The sequence below is a fragment of the Mirounga leonina genome, unplaced genomic scaffold (genome assembly GCF_011800145.1).
Source record: "Mirounga leonina isolate KUSES-001 unplaced genomic scaffold, KU_Mleo_1.0 Mir_165, whole genome shotgun sequence".
Classification (NCBI taxonomy): Eukaryota; Metazoa; Chordata; class Mammalia; order Carnivora; family Phocidae; genus Mirounga; species Mirounga leonina.
Genome location: NW_023270415.1, coordinates 46591588 through 46613009, shown reverse-complemented (window position 1 = coordinate 46613009; position 21422 = coordinate 46591588). Strand labels below are relative to the sequence as shown.

Here is a 21422-nt window from a genome sequence, read left to right as displayed (position 1 = left end):
TGTCCAGTCTATTTTTATTCCTGTTTCTCTTTCCTGCTCTCTCTGGAGGTAGTTGTGGTTGGGGGTGGAGGTTTGTTTTGTTTTCTGTTTTGTTTTTCTTAGAATTACATTTTAATTTATCTTCTGGGTTTTTAGTGATCCCTATTTGCAATAGCTTTTTTTTTTTTAAGCAAGTGCTCTACGGATTATAATAAACACCCTTAACTTACTACAATTTACTTAGAGTCAATATTGTACCACTTCACAAAAATGTAAGAATTTTGCAACCATATAGTTTTATTCACTGCCTTCATCTGTATGCTCCAGTTGTCTTATGTATTACATCTACATACGTTATACACTTTACAACATACTGTTACACATTTTGCTCTAAGTACTCCTATGTATTTTAAAGCTATTAAGAGAAAAATAGACTCTTACCTGTATCCACATACTTAGCATTTATAGCATCCTTCATTCCTTGCTGATGAGTTGAGTTTCTGTCTGATACCATTTCCCTTTAGCATGAAAGAACTTTATCATTTCTTGTAGTTTAGGTCTGCGAATGACTAATTCTCTTAGTTCTTAGTTATATGAAAGTGTCTTTATTTCACCTTCATTTCTTGTAGTGGATTTTTCTGAATACAGAATTCTGGGTCGACAGGGTTTTTTTTGTTTTCTGGTTGTTTTTTTTTTTCTTCATTCCAGCCCTTTAGAGAGGATCAACTGATTTCTGATCTCCACTGTTTCTGTCCTTCATGAATGAATCAGCTGTCATTTATATTGTTAGCTGTCCTGTATGTAATGTGCCATTTTTCTCTAGCTGATTTTCTCTTTATGTTCAGTTGTCAGCTAAGATGGAGTACATTCCTGCATTTGGTTTTCCTTGTATTTATCCTGCTTGTGGTTTGCTTATATTTTTGCATCTATTATATTGTGTCTTTCATCAAATTTGAATTAGTTTTGTCAATTATTTCTTCAAACATTTTTTTCATGCCTCATTTTCTCCTCTCCTTCTAGAACTCCAGTAACATATGATAGACCTCTTAATTCTGTCCCACAGGTCTCTGATCACCTCACTTTTTTAACCTCATTTCTCTCTGTTCTTCAGATTGTTTAATTCCTATTGATGTATCATTGAGTTCACTGACACTTTCTTCTGTCGTCTCCAATCTTCTGTTGAGCCTATTCAATGAATTTTTATGTAATACTGTATTTTTAAGTCCCAGAATTTCAAGTTGTTTATTTTTTTTTTAAAGATTTATTTATTTATTTGAGAGAGCAAGAATGAGAGAGAGAGAGAGTACATGAGAGGGGCGAGGGTTAGAGGGAGAAGCAGGCTCCTCGCTGAGCAGGGAGCCCGATGCAGGACTCGATCCAGGGACTCCAGGCTCATGACCTGAGCCGAAGGCAGTCGCTTAACCAACTGAGCCACCCAGGCGCCCGTCAAGTTGTTTATTTTTTTAATCGTTTCTATGTTTCTGCTAGGATTTCATATCTTTCCATTGGTTGTGAACTTACTTTTCTTTACATTCTTGACCATAATTATAATAGCTGCTTTAAAGACCTTGTCTGCCAGTTCCAATATCTGGATCATCTCAGTGTGTCTCCATTGATTGCCTTTTCTCCTGAGTGATGGGTTACATTCTCTCTCTTCTTGAAATGGCTAATGATTTTGAATTTGGTCACTGTGAATGATACATTGTACAGACTCTAGTTTCTGGTACGTTCTTCAGTAAGGTGTTGATTTTTATTATCGTTGTTGTTTTAATAGGCAACTAACTTGGTTGAACTCAAACTTCAAACTCTATCTCCCCTCCATTGAACAGAAGCTGCATTTTTTTGTTTGGTCCTTTTAGCTTCGCTTAACTGCTTGGAGTTTGCCCTATACGTGTAGCTCAGAAGTTAGCCAGAGATTTGAGCAGAGTTTATATACAGAATTTGGGGTTTCATCTCTTTGGCTCTATCCTTTCCAGGCTTCCCCCCGTCACTTTATAGCTGCTTTGGCAGCCCCATATTCAGTTATCTGATTCCTCAAGCCGGTAAGATTTCCAGTTTGTTTCCAAATTATAGTTAACTTGCAGAGCTGACTGAGATCTACCGCTAGGTAAAAACCCATAAAAATAAAAATTTTAAAGGGAAGCTCACCCATAGTCATGTTCTTCTTCCATGTGTCAACTCCCCTCCAGGTTCTGCTTAATTATGGTCATGCTCTAGTGGCTTTACATGGTTGTTTCGTATGCTTTGTCCAGGGTTTATCACTGTCATCTGTGTGACATCTGTGTAGGCTTGGTCTAATACAAACTATTACACCTTTTTTTGGAACACAGACTCTATCTCTACTACTTTGATCACTTTTTAGTGACAGTTGCTGGGCAGTCATTTGGGTTTTCTTTTTCTATCAAGGCTGTAAAATACAATAGTAGTTAAGATCTTGGACTCTGCTTCTTGGGTTCAAATTCCTGCTCTGTCTCCTGTGACTTTGTGCAAAATACTTGTCTTCACAATGCCTCAGCTTACTCACCTTTAAAAATGGGGATAATCCCAAAGTGTCTCCCAGGTTTGCTGTGAAGTTTAATAAAGTTTAGATAAATTCATACATAAAGATCCTGGAGGAATGCCTCTTTCATGGCCAATAATAAATAAGCCAGCTTTGCTGGGTTTTAGTGATATTATTTCACTTCTCATTTCAGTAAACTTTTTGGTGCACAGAGTTGGGGGCAAAGTTAAGTAGCACCATTTTACAGATATGCAGACTGAAGATCTCAAAACTGTAAACAGAAGTCAGAAATTACAGCTCCAGACCTCTTGTTCTTTGCTAATTTACTCAGTTGTCATCTTCCCTCACCACTCACTCCCCTGATTCCTTCAATGAAATGAGCCTGCCTAAAAATGTTTATCCCAGGTTTTATTCGTTAGGCTGAGAGAACTCCCAGACCTCTTCTTAAATAAGGACATTGTGTTAGGAAGCCCTTTTGGCTTTTATTTACATTTGAAGGGCTACAACATTCCCACTGCCTAAGAGGAAAAGCCTGTCCTCTCAAATGCTTTTCTCCTTGGCCACATACCCCAGCCTTGAGTTCATATTCTGAACGAGTGACTTCTCCTAAGTGGTTGAGTTTATTATTAACAATGTCCTTTAAAGTTTAGCTACCCCTTGGCTGCTGCAGCTGGGGTGGCAAGGAGTGAGAGAGCTGCTATTCTCAATTGCTCAAGCCTGTACATCAGGAAGATTCTGGCACCCACTCTACTCAGACGGTCCCTCTCTAGCTCTCCCCACACTAAAAATCAAATTTTTAAAAAGCCACAGCAGTGGGTTCCCTTTATAAAAGGGGCCCTGACGAATCTGTGAGAAAAGGCTGATTGTGAAAGGGGCTTAGTTTCATTAGGGTCACAAAGTTGAGCACAGGCTGCCTGGGATGTATTTTTTAATCATCTGAATTCAAATGCTTTTAGGCAGAACAGGCATCACCATTCTCTGCTTATGTTTGGACTGGCTCCTGCAGGGATTTAGGTTTGTATCAAGTTCTATCTAGGGGCATCTCGGAGAGTGTAAGAAAATCTCGATTTTCTGCAGACACTGGCACCTGATGAAGGGTCCAGAGACCAGAAATCGTCAGCAGCAGCGGATATAATCCACTAAAGACATAGAAACACGGGCCCCAATTCTAGCCCACCAGTTCCAGGCCCAGCTGCCATTCACAAGCTATTTACGTTCCTCATCATGGTTACATAAGATCTAGTTGGAAAAATCCACCTGCATCGCCTAATTTTATATCGCAAAAACTCAAGCCTGGCACAGTGTTATTTGTAGGCAATTCCCATAAAGAGCAAACTTGCATACTCCTGTACAAGTCAGGAATGATTCAGTATTTAATTGAATGAAATGAAGTTGATCTGGAGGAGAGCTTGGAAACCCAATGGGAGCTACTACCAGGCCACAGAGCCAGGATTGAGTGTTGCCTCTAGCCTCTGCGTCTGGTCTGTAGACGTTTAAGAGAATGAATGTGGTTTGTTTTGAGCCACTATGTGCAAATCTGTTACCGCAGCAAATGGGAAACTGATACGGGGGGTGGGGTTTGGAGACGGCAAGTGGCCCAAGCAGAGGACACGGCATGGCAAAGGCTGGGTAAGACACATCTTACGACTGTAGCTGCAGGACCGGGTTGATATCAGGGCACGGAGGGAAGGGGGTGGTGAGAGTTCAGACTGCAGACGTGCTTCAGGTCAAGACGTCACATCCGTGAACCAGAAGTCTGAAGTCTGTTTCACTGGGCTAAAGTCAAAGTATTGGTTCGCCTGGTTCCTTCCGGAGGTTCGGAGGAGAGAATCCATTTCCTTGCTTTTTTCAGCTCCTAGGGGCTGGGCTGCCTGTATCCCAGTACGGCGGCCTCCAGCTCATCTTCAAAGCACATCACTCCAGGCTCCTCTCTGTGGTCAGCCTGCTTTCTCCTTGGCCAAAGTCAGATCTCCCTTTGTCTCCCTCTTACAAAGACACTTGTGATTACATTTGGGGCCAACCAGATAATCCAGGATAACCTCTCATCTCAAGACACTTAACTTAATCACACCTGCAAAGTATCCTTGGCCATATGAGGTAATATTCAGATTTTGGTGATTAGGATGTGGACATCTTTGAGGACACATCTGCCCTCCGGGTTCTGCTCAAATTTTGTTTTTCTCCTCTAAGAGGCATCCCTGATCACCCAGGCTGTGTTCAGGGGGCAGACTCCCTCATGAAGCATGTCACACTCCAGATTATAATTGCCTTTTTCGTCTCCCTTCTCTCAACTGTTGGCTGCTTTAGGGCTGGGATCTCAGTCACCTTTTTCCCTTTAGTGTCCTCAAAGTGTTGCACCTGATGTAAGCTCAGTATATGTTTGCAGGGATAAAAGTGCCCCTCTGGCTGACAACTCTAGGATGAACAGGCCTGATGAAGTGGGCACAAAGGTCCCCTGGTCAGGATGATGAAGGGACCTGAAGAAAGCAGGGCTGTAGCTAGGCCTGTTGGTTGGACAGGTCACATATAATGCCCAGGAGGTGCATCCCTTGTGTTCGGATTCTAGAGCTTTCCATAGAGTGTACAACAGCCCAGCAGCAATAGGCCTGGGCTCTTCAGGTCACATGCACTGCTCGTTGCAGCTTTCTTGTTGCTCTGACCCCAGGGACGTGGCCCTTGGGAACAGGTACTCAGAGTTCAACTTCACTACACCTCTGTGGTGGTCTGTGACTGGTTCGTTTAGACATTGATTAACTTTTCAGGGAACCGCAATCATTTGGCAAATTCCATCCACCTATCAGGCAAGATATAAACATGAGCAAATATTAACCTAGACACGCAGCTCGCAGCCACGGCCGCATATTGGCAGTGCCAGCTTGCCCCTGCGTCCGGGGAGCTGCTCGGTTGAAGGGAGTGAAGCTGACAGTTCCGTGCTTTCAGTTTACGCCAACAGATATGGGAATGTGACCCCTGGAATGTGGACTCATACATGGGGCAAGGTTTACGTATCAGCAAGAAACACAAACGCACACACACACCCCCAAGGCTATATTATATCGCAGCTGCAAGTGTTTATTTCTGACAAGGCTAACCTAGTTTTAATTATTTATGCCAAAATGTAAAAGCCACTCAAAATGCCCTGCAGAACTGGGGGGCGGGGGGTGCAAAGGGAAAGAAGTCTTGGTAACCTGAGACCTTGCTGGGGCAGGCACCCTGCCCTTAGCTCCTCCGGGCAGCAAGCTGAGGCTGTCTACTGGTGCGCTCTTTCCATGTGTGACTGAGGTAGTGTGGGTGGGAGAGGCGTCTGTGAGTTTCTTTTGGATGGTTAAGGGCGGAGACAGGGCTGGGGAGTCTGGTCAACTCTCAAAAAGCATACACCTCTTTGAGACTGCAAAGGCCGAGCAAGTGTAGGACCGACCACCCCCTCCGTGGAGGCCACCAGGCCACTTTGGCTGTCCCTACCCCCTGAGGTATCTGGGGCTGGTGGCTGGACACTCCGGAACTCATGGTCAAAACACCGGTCCGATTGGAAACACTAAAATCTTCATTCCTCCAGCTGACAGGCCCTATCTGACCTTTCTAGAGAGTTCAGAGGACATTCTCTTTATGTCCATAAGAGGATCCTTTCCACCCTTGCCTGTCCTCTCTCCCTTCCCCCGCGCTCTGCATCTTTCAACTACTCCTTTACTCTTTTACCTTGTCCATCTGGAGACGTGCACTTATCAGCATCCTGGGCATGGGAGAAGATGAGCACAAGAGAGGGACCTTAAAATGAATAAGAACTTGCATCTGATTCTGACATGTCACATACCTAGTGTCAATTATAAGACCGAGATTCCTTTTCCTTATCGTCAACTCTGACTTGACAGTTTAGGGTCATGACCAAAAGCGTGGCTTTTGGAGCCAGACAGACCAGGGTTAGTGGTGGTCCTGCCATTTATAAGCTGAATGCCCTTGAGCAAGTTGTCTGTCCAACTGCTCCTTCACTTCCCTGTCTGCAAAATGAAATAACAGGGATACCCACCTCACAGGGTTGTTATGGGAACGAAATGAGACTAGGCATGTAAAAGGCTTAACAATTCCTTGTATATGTAGCGAGTGATTGATAAACATTAGCTATTGCTACTATTGGCCATGATAGCATTGTGGGTAATATAAGAGCAACATATAGAACCTTTGGTTAGAGAATGCTGGAGAATCAACCACTGTGTCATCTCTGTCTTATATTCAGGGTAGTTGGAAGTATTATGGAGGGTGGGAAACTTTTCCAAGAGGTCATGGGAGGTAAGGTCATGTAGGATGGAATTCGAAAAGCCCACTCCCAAATACCTCCAGGATCTCTAAGTGAATGAGGAGAATCACATCTTGATGGTGCATTGTTTTGTTGAGAATCTACTCCCCGCCCCCCCACCAGGGCCCACCCAAAGAATTTCAACAGAAACTGTCATAAGTAAGTTTAGTGCCAGAGGAAGAATGTTGAGCCACCCACTAGGGAGGGGCTGGGCCTTCCAGCTTCATATTACAGGTCTGAGAAAAACAGAAAATGGTTCCGCGACCGCTTTAACTCACTGAGCCAGCAGCCTACTGGGGTCAAAAGCTACTTCCCACGGGTATCAGGCCAGAACCTTGCAAGAAGGAACTACCCAGGGCTGAAGTAACCACAAATGGATCCAATTGGTTTTTGTGGTGGGTAATGTTTGTTTAACATTATGTCGAGATGTCTAGATTGCAAGACACGTATGTTGGCATCAGAAAGTGTTTATAAAATTCTTATTTGAACTCCATACTGGGTTAGGTACTGGGATAAATCAAACTGAAACCAAATTGTTGGCCCCACCCTTGTAAAGAAGGGCTGGAATTGGTCCTGGGTTTCAAAAAAGTGGACAAGAAACCAAAAGAGAGGAATCATATGAGCAAGGAGGACTTGCCTGACAGTCTCAGCTGTTTTCCTGTTCCAGGAAAAAGGCTAAGTTGTGGACATGGGCAAAGTAATCCGGGACTTTATTAAGATCTGGTTTCCTAGGTGAGCCCAAGATAGTGAGAAAGCCCCCTCCCTGGGAACATTTGGCTATTTTCCATTGCTGGGCATTTACTGATATGCTTGGCTCAACAACCTCCCTGTGAGGATGGGAGGTGAATGCCTCCCCCCCCCCCCCCCCCCAAAAAAATGCGCTCAGCTGTGCTGGGTTACTTTTTCTTCGCTTGTCTACTAAACTTAAGCATTAATATCCTCTATTCAGCAATAACTTCCTGTTCTGGCAAAGAAGTGGAAATTGTTGTGGGGGTTTTTTTGTTTATATTTTTAAAGATTTATTTATTTTAGAAGGGGGAGAGGGAGAGAGCATGCGCACGCAGGGGAGAAGGACAGAAGGAGAGGGAGAGAGAGTCCCAAGCAGACTCGAGCTAAGCACAGAACCTGATGCGGAGCTTGATCTCATGATCCTGAGATCACGGACTGAGCTGAAACCAAAGAGAAGGTCGCTTAACCGACTGAGCCACCCAAGCACCCCAGAAATGGAAATTGTTTTCATGGGGTTTTTGTTTGTTTGTTTTCTGGGTTGTATTTTATTTATTTATTTATTTACCCAGTGTTGGCTATAAATTCAGGTTTGTATTTTCAGGTTTGACTTTGGGTAGTGGGACAGAACACAATTAGACCTGGCCAAGAGCTCTAGTATGGAAACAGCTTAGGCCAACATCCACTTCATTTCTGGGTTCTCAGTGCTCTGCCCAAAGTAGGGAAATGTCCATAAATGTCATACTTGTGAAAAAAGGAGGTATAGATAAGAGACTTTCAAATAGGGGCCTCTATTAGTTTACTTAACCTCAACAAAGCCTAGCTTACATCTAGGCCTTAGAACAACGACAAAAAGCTTCTCCACATATATACAAACACTATAAAATATATACATCTGTGCTTACATATTCATGGAAAATCAAGTAATTAGAACATTCTTAATATTGATTATTTCTAGAGAATGGATTCAGGAAATGGAGAAGGTAGTTCAGATTTTACTTGGTATTTTTTTTACTTTTTCTTTTTCCTGATGACTTTAACTGCCATTTCCCACAGCATTACTATCATAATAAAAAAATTTTTTTTAAGGAAAAAAAAGGTTTTTCCACACACAGTATTTTTGAAGCATCTGAAAAATCACTTATTCACAGCTTACTGTGACAGAGCTCTATGACTGAGAGTCTGTTATCTTTAAAATAGTCTCTAAATTGCTTTCTTCCTTTGATGGATAAGAGGTGAAGGATTGGAAATTAGGCGAGATTCCATCTCACTGCCCACCCCGCTCCACTTCTCACCAGTGTTTAAACTATTCAGGCAAACTTGCTTTGGCAAACAGAAGATAAGTCTGAAATAGCTGATGTAATGGTGACCAAGTTTTTCCTTCTGGCGAATTAAAACAAATGATTTTGCTGTCAAACCTTTACCACTTGGCAATCCAGAACTTTTCCATCAAAGAAACTGCAAAACTGGATCCACTTGGAGTGACACAAGAGAACAGAATATTTGACCAAAAAGATAAGATAGAAGAGTGAGTCTTTGCATTCTATTGAATGAGTGCACAGAATATTTTCTAGAGATACTAGGTTTTAAAAGTTTGCATTTGGGGCATGATGGGGCCTGTCAGGGTATAAGACTAGAGAATAATGTTCTAGAAACAGTGACTGTCACTGGGTTGTGTAAGTTCTCATAGTGCCTCCCATTGAGCCTCGAGTAGGTGCTGTAAGACTCAAAGGGGGAACTAGATATTTGGGGATGACAATCATCTTTGACTATTTGCTTCCATATACAGACATTGGAGGAGTCCCAGAAACCCTCTGGTGGATCAGATACAGAACACTCAGTGGTTAGTGCTGTAGGCTCTGGTGTCAGCTGGACTGGGTTGGAATCACCATCCACTAGCAAATAATTTAATGTTTCACTTTCTTCATTTGCCAACCGGAGATTATTATATGGCTTACATCCTTCAAAGGCCTTGAAAGAGAAATGTGATGATGCATGCAAACATTTTAGCATGGTATCAGCCAGAGACTAAAAATTCTCTGACCTGTGACTCTCTACAATCCCTTGAAAACCATGTACAGGAGGGTGGCATCCTTGGGAGGCTTATGTTTAGTTTATATAGGTGTTAAAGACCAGGCTGGCCAAAGACCAGGCTGACTGTTAAAGACCAGGCTGACTAAAGTTGTCAATATGCACGTTGCCCCTTCCTTGTCTTTAAAGATGAGGTGCTTTTCAGATAGTAGAGATTTGGGGGTTTGGCAGGCTGCCTCAAAAAAGTATTTCAAGTGCCAACAAATTTTAATTAGTGGGGTGCCTGGGTGGCTCAGTTGGTTAAGCGACTGCCTTCGGCTCAGGTCATGGTCCTGGAGTCCCGGGATCGAGTCCCGCATCGGGCTCCCTGCTCAGCGGGGGGCCTGCTTCTCCCTCTGACCCTCTCCCCTCTCATGCTCTCTCTCTCTATCTCATTCTCTCTCTCAAATAAATAAATAAAATCTTTAAAAAAAAAATTTTAATTAGTGAATGGTACCAAAAATAACACAGAGGTAAATCAGTCTTCTCTGCTATGGTTTCACACTGGGTAGCCTACCATAGCTATAGGCATCTAGAGTAGGCAGATAGAAATATTTTGTGTGTGTGAAACTCTCAAGACATACCAAATTTCCAAAGCTGTATTGTCTATTCCTACCAGAGTATGTTTTAGGCCCATTATCTGGTAGAGAGTTTGCAGTATAAAAAAATTCTATCACTTATTCACAATTTGTTCAACAGTGATTTAGGGAGAACCCCACTATGTGCCAAGAATGGTTCTAGGCGCTAGGATTATTCTGTGAGTGAACATAGCCCTGTCCTTGTGGAGTTTACATCCTGTAAATACTTCTGGTTGGAGACAAGCAGAAGTTAGCTAACTGGGCATTTCTTCGGATTCTATCATGGACTAGTGGTGAATTATCTAAGCAAGAAGGCCTCAAAGGCTCTGTGAACAGAATGATGGCCAGGCATTTGGAACCTGACTGGAAACCCCCAGAGTGGCTTCCTTGCAGGCAGCCATCCTAGAGGAGCCCTTGGCCCCTGTCTCCAGGAGCGAGGACTTGTGCCTCTTTGAAACCAGGCCAAGTGGTCCAATGGGGTTTACATACCACCTCTTCACCCATCCATTTCCTGCAAGGTGGCTGTTAGCTTGGCAATGTGAGAGGAGAGGTCCAAGAGGAACGTAGGGGAGGCCTGGATCTTATAGGCAGGAAAGACATTGGGGAGGGCCGAGGTTTGAGACGAGAGTCTCCTGGTGCAGCTGCTGCGGCTAGCATGTCAGGGCTCCGAGTGTCTCTAGGAAGGGGTGATGGAGTTAGCGGTCGGTTGCTGGGTCCTTCAGGACCCTCCACTGCCAACCACAGACGCTGATTCTGATAAGTGAGCAGAAAGGAGCTTATGGAAAGGAAATTGGCTAGCTCACAGAATTAGCCTGGAGAACCAACCTCACAGAACAGCATTTGAATCCACGCTACGGACCCCCCGGGGTCGGGGAGGAGCTGCTGCTTGGTAGCCGCGCCACCGCCACCGAGGAGAAAGGCCACCAGCACTGCCACTCCACTGATAGTATTTCTGTCCCATTTCTTCTAAAAGAAACCTCTGCCGCCCCCCTTGACAGGAAAATGGGTTTCACCCAAGAGCCTTTTTCTTTAAAGTTCTCACTTCTCGTCAAATGTAACTGTGATTCAGATGCCTGCACTCTAATTGCACAGGAGTTTGGGAACTGATTTTCTGGATTCTTCCTGATAAAAGCAGGACTCATAAAGCTGGAATTGCCCAAATAGAGCAAAGACGGGTTGAAAAGTTGCCGGGCGGCTAGGAAACATTGCAGTTATCTATTTCACTCAACCCCTGAGCTAAGCCAAGGCCAACCAACACCACAATGTGAAGCACAGGGTCAACTACAACAAAATTCTCTGCCTAACATAATTCAGCTCCCTCTCAAGTAAGCCAAAATGACCCCTCTGCCTGAAATGGGTAAAACTCACACTCAAACAGGAGTAGGCCCTCAGAAGTGAAACAACAAAACAAAAAGACCCCACAAAAATAATTGTAGCCATCTTATCTTTTCCTGGAGAAAACTGGCAAGCAGTGTTTATGGTATAAAATCTTCAGGGGGCATTAGTTCGGTAATTAAGGGATTATCAAGGACGCGATGGGTACCTCTACCTTCCAGCTAGCTCATCCCTTAGTCTCATGCAGGAGAGAGGAGCTAGCCCAGAATCCTCTCTCCAGCCTCCTCTCAAGAGATAGAGACTTTGGATTCAGGGTATCACATCTCTGGGAACAGAGCTGCCTCCTCATAAGGGCTCAGGACACGGTTGTCCAGAGTGTCACGTTGCTGGCCCTAAGCTGTGAGCACTGACTTCACTGTGTTGGGCGGCCCCTACCCAGCCAGAGAGTAGAGCTCCCTGTCAGGGCTCACAGCCTCCCAGTTTCTCTTCGCCTCCATTTCCCCCCTAAGCTACCCTCTGGAAGAGACCACAGTCAAGTGTGAGGGTCATTCGTTCTTATCTGTTCCCCTTGGACTCCTGGCAGCCCTTGACGTTCCCTCAGAGAGGGTGTCCTGTGACCGGGTGTGAGGATGCTGCCCGTAGTCTCTTGGGTACTGGCAGGGGATCTGGTACTAGAACTCGGTTCTCTACTCTCCCATGATGGCACCTCTTGTTCAAGGATATTTGCATTTAATAGAGGACAGAGACTTGAGCCAAAGGATTGAGTCACCTCTTGTGCAATGTCGCTCACCTTTGAGCCCTCGTGCTGGGGATTGCTGAGAAACACAGCGTTCCCCCTGGAAGCCACAGGGAGGTAATGCGGCAGTGAGCAGAGCGGGCAGCCCCGGGGCGTCTCCACCTGCCTGAATGCCTGTTGCCCTCCACTCCCAGGGCTGGGGGAGGAAGGGAGCCCAGTGGAGGTTCTTCAGGAACTTCACTTTCCAGGTCTTCCCATCACGGGAAGAATGCGAAGGATGCGAAGGATGCCTCTCTTTCACTCCACACCTCCAGGGAAATGCCAGCCCTCTGTCCCACTGGCCAAGTTCAGTTTCTGTGACCATCTGAGCTTAGCAAAGCGTGTGCTAGAGGAGGGGAAATCTATGGGATTTCAAGCTTCCTCTTGTCTAAAATGAGGGAGTGGTACTACATGATCTTTAAAGCTCTCCTGGGCCAGGCTCTGCGACCTGGGAAAAGGTTGGTGGAGGCGGGATGACTGTGGAGGAGACATGAACAGGCTGTGAGGAAAGGTTCAGTCAGAGCTCAGAGGCCTGGAGGCTGTGAGTGAATCTGAATTCCAGCCAGAACCTAACATGAGACCAACAGTCCAGGCTCCGAGGCGTTCAGATGGCCGCGATGGTTGATTCATCGCAAGAGGAGGAGACCGTGCTGAGAGTCTGGGCTTAGGGAAGTCTGCCTCCATGCTGGCTGCACTCCTCTTGGTTTGTTCAGCATTTACAGAGCCAAGAACCAAGCACGGGTGCTGCCTCATCTTGGGAATCTGCTGGCCTTTCTCGTGGCTTTTCTACACCTGTTGCCCCAGATGTAGTCCTTGATCCTGTCCCTCAGCTGAACAAACACGGCAAGCGTTGACTTGAATTTTCAAATAAGCTCCTTGATTTGACTGGAAGACTAATGTCAAACTCTGCAAAAATGTCTTATGACTCTACTGACTCTGGGGCCCCTGCAGTCCGGTCACAGAGTAAGGCCGTGCTACACGAAAGACAGTCCAGCCCCCACAAAGCAACTCTATTTAACTTCTGTCCTTTATTTGTGCTTCTTGACCATCGTGAAGGAGAGACATGTCTGGGCCACACTGCTCACAGTCCTCCTCTTCTCTTCCATCTGTTTCCTTCTTACCCCAAACATGCTCTAGCTTCTCTTTCTGCTGAAATGTTGGAGAAAACCCTCTCTAGTACCAGTCGGGGTACTTCCTATCCTTTTCCCCTTTTTGCTCTCTGCACTACAACAGCTCCTAAGAGCTTCTGGCAACACAAAACCCTGGGGAGAGGCCATGGAGGGCGATGCTTACACACGAGGATGGTAGTTCTTGAACAGGATCCACTGTCTACTGAAGCAGATAAACATGCATTCAACACGCATTTGGGCCCACTTCTTTGGATCCACCTACTTCTCATTTTGCAAGATGCTTCTAAGTCCCTAAATTTGTTGTAGCACCTCAGGTAAAGACTAGAAGGAGGGGTGACATCTTGGGGACAGAGGTAGAAGAAATACAAGAAATACAATGAAAGAAAAGTGTGACTTCTTGGTGGGAATTATCGGCGTGAAGAGGAAACAGGAGGAGAGACCAGAGTATCGATGGTATCGATTGCTGCTTCAGTCTGCACATCTGGGATTCTGAAGAAGGCTCAGTGAATAGTAACAGTAGTGCTAATATTTGCTGTGACGACTGGCCAAGTTCAGTTTCTGTGACCTGACGACTCTGCGAAGTAATATCCCCCTGGTGAAGAGAGAGGATTTGAAGTCAGAGAGGTTAAGCTACTTGCTGAAGGCCTCGCCTGTTAGTAAGTGGTGGCATTTGGAATTGAACCTGAGCAGTCTGATTCAGAGACCATGCTTTTCACTTCTATGCGTGCTTTACTGTTTCCTCACAGAGAGGCTCCACTGGGGAGCGTGGAGAGAGAGAGAGACTCACAGGGACTCCAATGAGGCCACAGGCATGTGGGCAGGACTGGTGTTTTCTGCACAGAGAAAGTTAGGAGCTGGGGGAATCCCCCGTACCCTAAGGCCCATTGCTGTTTAGGAAATGTTACACGGCATGTTCTTAGTCAGTATAGGCTAATGGGGCAATAACCAGCTCTGTATCCTAACAGCTGAACACAAAAGTTTATTTCCTGCTCCCATAAACTCTAACCAGACAGTCTCCTGCTCATGCAGCTCTGGGCTTTTCCTCCACGCAGTGACTCTGGGCCCCGGGCTCCTGCCCCTTAGAGCTCCTAGGTGGGAAGAAAGTGAGGGAAGACACGCTGGGTACTTAACCACCTCAGCCAGAAAATGTCACATCACTCAGGCTCATATTTCACTGGTCAGAATGAATCACCTGGGGAGGGTTGAGGGTCTCAGGAATGTAGACCCTGGCTGGTTAGCTGCATTTCAACAGCCACTATTCACTCTGGAAGAAGACCATGACTCTTCAGAGGTCACTAGCCATTTCTGTCCCAAACACACTCGAGAGAAAGTGTGGAGAGTGATATGATCTCCTGGAACATGCTGGTGAATGGCTCCTGAATGTTGGCATTGTATGGGCTGCACTGGAACGGGAATGCTCTAGGGCCTTAGATGGGGTGCTTCTCCTAGGGCCTTAGATGGGGTGCTTCTCCTAAGGAGCGGGTCCAGGAAGTCAAGCCCATTCCCTAGGCACCTGCGGCCTGCTGAATCTTGGCCTAGGTGCTTAGACTGGAGTCTGCCCTCACATGTGGTTCAGTGTCACTGAATCTGACCCCAAAGGCAGCCTTGCCAGGGAACCGGTTTCTGAAAGCAAGACCAACCTTCCTGTGAGTTTAGCTAGAATCAGTCACATCAGGTCACATGACATAGTGAGGTTTTTAATAAGCTCCTACTGACAGGCTGCTCTTTGAATTCCAAGATCTAAATCCTCAGACTAAAGACATTTACAGAAAGAATTTGAATAAATGTGGCTGTCAGAAGGAAAGGGGGCCAGAAAAAAGGGTGGACAGATTCTGAGCAAAAAAAAAAAAAACCCTCACCATCCTGTTCTCAGACTCAGATTTCAAATTCCGAGTTTTTATGTCTTTTTTTTTCCCCCCCAAATTGTCATTAATTATGGATTGTGTGTCCCGTGGAAGTTTGTTAATATTATTAGCTTTGGGGAGGGGTTTCCTGCTTCTTTGCCATATGCAACTGTTTATTTAGTCAGCTGGTTCTCATTTCCAAGTGCAGGTTCAATGGTCCAGCTAGAGGATAATGGGTCGAAATGTCTCCAACGAAACTTGAATAAATAAATAACTCTGCTTTTTGTTCTTCAGGAGTAGACGAATACAGTATTGAATCCACTGGGACTAACCTGGCCCCTCTTTAGGAAAATGCCCCTGGATGGAAAGAACAGTGGATTTGAAAACTTGAGTTGTAGATTTGCTGAAACGCCAGCGTTCTTTCTGTACATCTGACGCTTGGTACTTGGAAAACGGTCTATGACTACTCTTCAAAATACCCCTCAGAGGAAAACTGCAAAATTTCCCTTAGTTTCCAGATGAGGAAACAGGCTCTGGAAAGACAGTCATCTCTCCCGAGGTCACAGAAAGGGCACGAACTTGGAGATCGCAGGCCCCAATTTCTCACCCAATTTCTCACCCACTCCGGTCAATCCCACCTTCACGAGGCCTTTTCCTACCAAACAGCCAAAAGAACTGAAGGGTGGGCTCACAGAGACCTAGTGAGTTGCTCTGAGACCTTTTAGAACAATTGTAGGAATTTCCACTTGAAATTGGTGCTCAGTGCCTTAGTCAGTGTTGAGCCTATAAGCTGTCACATTCAAAGCAACATTTTTCCTTTACTTGCGACCCTTCTTTCCCCACCAGCCTCGCTACGCCCGCTTTATGCTCCTCTGGCCCCACTGCCCCTCCACTGTGACCCTCCTCCATCTCCCCCTGTTCCAGCACTCCAGGATCCTCGGCTGTCATCCTGCTGCCTCCTCCCCTCCACACGGCCTTTTCCGGGCGGCCCATTGCCCCCTCTGCACAAGCACAGCCAGTCTGAGCAGATGGGCTCGGGCAGACAGGGGTCTCGGGGCCCAAACCCTTGTGCGTGCCAGTGTGCAGGTGTGGGCCGGGCGGGGCCGGAACAGGCTCGGCTGCGCCAGTGGGTCAGGGGGCAGGCCGTCTAGCAGGGCGGAGGTCACGGCCGTGGGCTCGGGAACAGATAGATGGGACTCGGAACCGGAGGTGGTGTCAGAGGCAGCCAGAGAGCAGACATAGCTGTGTGTCGTGGAGAAGGGCACTCCGGACATGCAGTTGGAAAGCCCGCCTCCAGATCCTGCCCCTGACCATTTCCATCTGTGTGACCTTGGGACAAACTTCTCTGAACCTTGACTTCCTCATCTCTAAAACGGAGGGTACCCCGACATCAGCAAGTACTTACGCAGCTCTTCAGGTATCCCCGATGGCACTCCGAGCACTTTGCGTACATGAATATACTTATTCCTGACACTGGCGCTCTGGAGTGTGTACTTTCATGAGGCTTGCTGTACAGTTACGGAAGCAGAGGCACAGAGAGGTGGACCATCTTCCCCAAGGTCTCGTGGCTTGCGGAAGCTGAACTGGGATTTGAACCCACGCAGACTGACTCCATTCTCTCACCGAGTGACTGTGAGGTAATCTTCGTCAAGTTGCTAGCTCAGTGCCTGGCACAGAGTAAACACCCAATAAAGATTTAGAGATAAAGGAGGCTTGATGCGGGGGTGCAGGTGTGGATGGGGGTCAGCACAAGACCAGCAAAGGGAAGAGGCTGAGTAGCACATGTGGAGAGACAAGCCGGACTGAAGGGCAAGAGGTAAGCTTCAGAGACAGACCAAAGTGGGGATTTGGGTTTGAACTAGGCCCAAGGTCTCAGCTTAGCTGTCACTTCTTCCGGGAAGCCTTCCCTGATCTTGCATGACTGAATTAGGAGCTCTTCCTCTCTAGTGGATCCTTCGGCATGGGGACCAGGCTCCTGTGGAAATGCATGTACTGCCCTGTAATCACTCAGACTTGCTTATTCTCCCTACTGTGGGCTCAGCAGTGACTTTGGCCTGCTCACCTGTGCACCCCAAGGGCCTGGCGTCCAACCTGACACATAGCCGGTCTCGAGAGCTCTACTTAGAAAAATGAAGGAATGAACAAACAGGCACAAAGGGTGTCTGAGCAAGCAGACTGACAATACTGTCTCTTGTCCAAGCATTTCGATTCACACAGCAGTGAGGCCCGCTGAGAAGCCCACTCAGCCTTCATTCCCACTCCAGACCTGGGTAGGTCAGGGTGACATGACTGTGGGGTCTGTGGGGTATGTGGCCGAGGCAGCAAATAGCTACTAACAGCTAGGCTACCTCAGGGCCTGAGGGAGGACCCGCGAGCTGTCTATCTTTGGACTTCTATCTTCAGACTTCTCTGCCACCCCGGGCCCAGACAACCGTGTCCCAGGAGAGTGACCAGAGCAGCTGGGAATGGTCCTGGGGAGTCACCCTTCCAAGAGGGTTTACCTCATGTCTGGAGAGAGTACCTGAAATGCTCCTCTCAGCGGACTTTTTAAGTAGTTGCTTTTCCTACCGAGGCCCATCCCCCAAAAGGCAGCCACCGGGGTCACCCACCCCAGTCCCAACCCGGACGCTCTGGGACCTCCTTCCTCGTTAACACAAGCCCCTCCTGCTCCGTCCAAGCCTGGGGCTTGTGGAAGCAGCCCTCTCAGGGGAGTCTCCTTGGGAACCTCAGGGGGAATTCCAAGCGCCACGGATTGCCTGCCATCTGCACTTGGCCTCTGTCACAGTTGCTCAAGACTGCGGGCACACTGATTGGGAGGCAGCACCAAACACTTGGCTTTCTTTCCGCAGCGCTGTTGCCTGGGCCAACGCCCTGTGCTCAGAAATGCCTTATTGTATAAGCTGCAAGCAGGCCGAGATGGAGTAGGTCTGGGCACAGAGTGTAAACTCAATGCATCATCACCTCCCGGGCCCGAGGTCAATTGTTACGGTTTGACTGCAGCTTCCATCAGGCCGTGCTCTTTCTTTCTTTCTTTCTTTTTTTAAGATTTTATTTATTTGACAGAGAGAGAGAGAGACAGCGAGAGAGGGAACACAAGCAGGCGGAGTGGGAGAGGGAGAAGCAGGCTTCCCGCTGAGCAGGGAGCCCGACGTGGGACTCGATCCCAGGATCCTGGGATCATGACCTGAGCCAAAGACAGACGCTTAACGACTGAGCCACCCAGGTGCCCCTCTAAGCAGCATTTTTTTTTTTTAAAGATTTTTATTTATTTATTTGACAGAGAGAGAGATAGCGACAGCAGGAACACAAGCAGGGGGAGTGGGAGACGGAGAAGCAGGCTTCCCGCCGAGCAGGGAGCCCAACGCGGGGCTCGATCCCAGGACCCTGGGATCACGACCTGAGCCGAAGGCAGACGCGTAACGACTGAGCCACCCAGGCGCCCCAGGCCGTGCTCTTTCTACAGAGCAAGGCAAAGGCATAGCTGCTAGAGCGCTGCGCACAATTTCCAGACTTGGCCCTTCCCAGCTGGGAAAAGTCTGGACTTGGGGCTTGTACCTCCAACCTGCACTCTTTGCGCCTCCTTTTCTCGATGCACCATATAGCAGGAAACAGATCAAAACAGTCGCTGTGCCAGAGAGATCCAGAGATCTCTCTTGTTGGCAGAGATCAAGGGCCAGAGAGATCCAGAGATCTCTCTTGTTGGCAGAGATCAAGGGCTTCCTGATAATCTGTTCTCTGGAAAACACAGGGCAGGGAACGTTCCAGGCAGCCCTCCGATATCCCACAATAATGAACGTTCTCAGTAAAAGAAACAACGTGGCCAGGGGCTGACTGAGGCCGGCGGGGCGGGCGGGGGTGGGGGGAGGTGGTGGTGAGAGTGTGACACATCTCCACAGTGCTCTTGACCAGGTGGGGATCAGGCCAGGCTTGGATCAAGTGAGGATCCAGCCTGGATCCAGCCAGGCAGGGCAGCTGGCCTCCCAGGCATGACCTGAGGGCAGACGGGGCATCCCACTACTAAGCCTTAGAGCCCCGTCCCAGTTCTACTCCCAAGACCTCAGCGGGTCACTGACCTAAGGAATTGGAGGGGACAGATCTGCTCTGCCTCTCAGGGCGGTCACGAGGTTTCAGCTCAGTGACCGTCACAGCTCCTAAGCTCCTGTTTCTTCGCTCTAAATGCCCCTCTGCTCTGTGACGCTGGGGACTCTGCAAACCACGGTTGTCCTTTGCCCGCTGCTGCTGGCCAGATGCCGCCAGTGCTGAGTAGTAGCCGCAGGACCAGGGTGCGATAAGCAAGGCCCCTTCGGCGCAAACTTGAAGGGGCCACTCACTCTGCCAAGCACCGTGCACCTGCATGACCCTCCAGAAAGGCCTGCAGAGACCCGGACTACGTGCTGTTCCCTACCGCCTGTGATTTACAAGCACATACCTCCGGCTCGCGTACGGAGTGCCAACCTCCTGTACGTTCCCTGGTATTTGTTTTAATGACTTAGTTGTTGTTGTTTTTCTTCTTTGCCTTCCAATGACAAAAGACAAGCTGCTTTTCATCCGTGAGGGAGCATTCAGGGCTTCAGTATGGCTGCGGACATTCCTGAGGGTCGTGGGGCTGGGGAAGTCCTCGCTTCCTGTCTCTGGAGGAGTTGAGCCTTGGTTTGAAAGGAGGGCAAGAGGCTTCTCTTGTTGTCAGTGGTGTCCACGTGCCCACATCTGGCCTACGCTGGTCTGCCAGAGGAAAACAAGCAGAGTGAAGGACAGATGAGCAGTCAGCAAGGACGGGCTTGGAAGAAGGAAGGAAAGGAAGTCCAAATTGCTATGAACAACAAAAAAAGAGTCACCTGGAGTTCAGAGGAGTTGTCTTGCCAAGAGCAATCAGCCGTCCATGTGGGCATTATTATCCCCAGTTTCCATGAAACCATGATTCCATCTGGTTTAAGGAAAACAAAATCTATAGTGTTTAATGATTTGTTCCCATAATAACACTAAATGAGCAAACAACATCTTTCTCGCTCTGTTTGGAGAAAAATATAAACCATTCTCATGGAGTGATGTTTAAATATGAAACTCACTCTGATTCACCTCTGCCTCCGTCACCCCCAGACCTATTGCTCTAACCAGTATTGACATAACAGATGCCAAATCATTAAGCTGTTGACATTATGTTCTGGGGCATCTTGGTTACAACAGTGCCATGATCTTTGTGTCTGTATTCCATCTGAGGCCTAACTCGGGCTAGCCAAATCCCACAGATGGCAACATAGGGCCAGAGACTAGAGCACGCAGTGGATGATTTTCCATGCAAGGAAATGATAGAAACAGACCAAACCTAATAGCTTTCAGAAAGGTTCCTTATCTACACTTGTAATTTAGGAATATATTCTTTTTGTCAGTAGTCCTGTATTAGTTTGCTATGACCTCTGTAGCAAGTACCACAGGTTAAGTGGTTTAAACAACAGAAATTAAATTTTCACGGGGCGCCTGGGTGGCTCAGTTAGTGAAGTGTCTGCCTTTGGCTCAGGTCATGATCCCAGGGTCCTGGGATCGAGTCCCACATCGGGCTCCCTGCTCAGTGGAGAATCTGCTTCTCCCTCTCCCTCTGTGCTCTCTCTCTCGCTCTCTCTCAAATAAATAAATAAAATCTTAAAAAAAAAGAAATTAAATTTTCACAATTCTTAAGGCTAAAAGTCTAAGATCAAGGTGTCAGCGGGGTTGGTTTCTACTGAAAGTTTCTTTTCTTATCTTGCAAATGGCCACATCCTCCCTACATCTTCATGTGGCCTCTCCTCTGTGTGTTTATAACCTAATCTCTTCTTTTTTTTTTTAAATGATTTTATTTATTTATTTGACAGAGAGAGACACAGCGAGAGAGGGAACACAAGCAAGGGGGAGTGGGAGAGGGAGAAGCGGGCTTCCCGCTGAGCAGGGAGCCTGATGCGGGGCTCGATCCCAGGACCCTGGGATCATGACCTGGGCCGAAGGCAGACGCTCAACCGACTGAGCCACCCAGGCACCCCTAACCTAATCTCTTCTTGTAAGGATTCCAGTCATACTGGACTAGGGCCCACCCATGTGGCCTCCTTTTGCCTTCCTTACCTCTTGGAAGACCCTATCTAGAAATACACTAACATTCTCAGGTACTGGGGGCTAGGACTTCAACATATGAATCTGGGGGTGGGCGGACACAATTCAGCCCATGA

General features: G+C 47.2%; 1 long non-coding RNA gene across 1 annotated transcript; it reads right to left on the bottom strand.

The window, feature by feature from the left end:
* Window positions 1-9934: 9934 nt before the first annotated feature.
* Window positions 9935-20414, bottom strand: LOC118015074. The gene is made up of 4 exons (XR_004680514.1): window positions 20064-20414; window positions 19658-19950; window positions 16634-16895; window positions 9935-13976 (listed from the first exon to the last, which is right to left on the bottom strand). It is a non-coding gene; the product is annotated as an uncharacterized LOC118015074 (long non-coding RNA).
* Between the last annotated feature and the right edge of the window lie 1008 nt (window positions 20415-21422).